Source organism: Kryptolebias marmoratus, linkage group LG21, assembly GCF_001649575.2.
Source record: "Kryptolebias marmoratus isolate JLee-2015 linkage group LG21, ASM164957v2, whole genome shotgun sequence".
NCBI lineage: Eukaryota > Metazoa > Chordata > Actinopteri > Cyprinodontiformes > Rivulidae > Kryptolebias > Kryptolebias marmoratus.
Genome location: NC_051450.1, coordinates 16,056,920 through 16,058,156, shown reverse-complemented (window position 1 = coordinate 16,058,156; position 1,237 = coordinate 16,056,920). Strand labels below are relative to the sequence as shown.

Below are 1,237 nucleotides of genomic sequence, written 5' to 3'. Positions count from 1 at the left end.
GCTGTAAGCCAATAGATGCCAGGGGGGAGGAGGGGGGGGGGCGCTCTTTCCCTCCCGAATAGCACAACTTTAACAGTAAAAGAGATATGCCGTTAAAAAAGACAACTTCCGGTTTAACGGTTGTAACGGAATTCATGGAAAGCCGTCGCGCGCGGTCGCCCGGGGTGGGTGGGGGTGGGGAATGGAGTCCCAGAACGCTGCAGTACCCGGTTCTGGGACTCCGGGAGCCCGTCCTCCTCCTCCTCCTCCTCATCCTCCTCTCCCCCCACCTCCTTCCCCATTGTTCAGATCCCTCCTCCTGCTTGGGAAGTGGGAGGACCCGAAAAGGCGTTCCAAAAGGGAGAATTGTTTGAGAACTCAGTCATCCAAAAACGGCCTTTCAATGTGAGAACTTGGGGAGCCGAAGAAGAAGAAGAAGAAGAAGAAGAAGAAGAAGAAGAAGAAAATGTCGGGTGTCATCGCAGTAAATTACTAAAGCAGCGAAGGCTTTCAGCGAGAGAAAGAAACGAAATAAGTCTGTTTTTGGAGGACTACGACCGGCAGAAAGAAGTTGGAGTGAAACTACATCGGGGTTTTTGGTAAGTTTTTTACTCTCATGCGGTCCGTGTTGTGGCGCTAGACGCTACATATGAACAAACTACAAACTTTATCACCAATGTGTCCGCTTTAATTCGCGTTTAACGCTTATTAGGACATATTTTCCACCAAACTAACCCATCAGTCGAAGGGGGAAACTGTAATTGTGACGCTTTACATCCAGTCGGAGTGATAATTTGATAGCTAGATTTGTTGTTTTTGCTACTTTCTGCTTCTCGTAAACTTTTCCTACTTTTCCACCGTCACACAGCATGCACCAATGTTAAAAACTAGTCTTGTTTTTGGTCACATTGTCGCCTTTAAAAAAAAAAAATTAAACTTGTTGTCAGACTTAGCCTGTTGTTGATGGGACTAACCCTGCCCGTGTCCGTAATATAACCCGAGCTTTTTCACCTAAACCCTGCCTGTTAGCCCACCGTCTCTGTGCGACGCTGTGCATCGGTTTGGAGCTGTGTTTTTTTAGACCAAAAAGTGTGTTTTTCGTTGGGAAAACGGGTCCAGGGATTGCAGGCCGCAGCCTATAGTCGCCTCCATAGGGAGACAGAAAACAGCCTGTGCCAGATTTACCCTCACAATGATGCTGAGAAGCAGAATAAAGTCTAGAATACTCAAGAAAATATGGTTTCTGGGGGGGGGGGGG

At 47.6% G+C, this 1,237-nt stretch overlaps 1 protein-coding gene across 1 annotated transcript in view; it reads left to right on the top strand.

Moving 5' to 3' along the window:
* The first annotated feature begins 346 nt into the window (after window positions 1-346).
* Window positions 347-1,237, top strand: part of boc (BOC cell adhesion associated, oncogene regulated) — a 25,904-nt gene continuing 25,013 nt past the window's right edge. The window contains exon 1 of the mRNA XM_025003852.2: window positions 347-578. The gene's annotated coding sequence lies outside the window, so the exon portion shown is untranslated. The remainder of the gene's footprint in view (window positions 579-1,237) is intronic.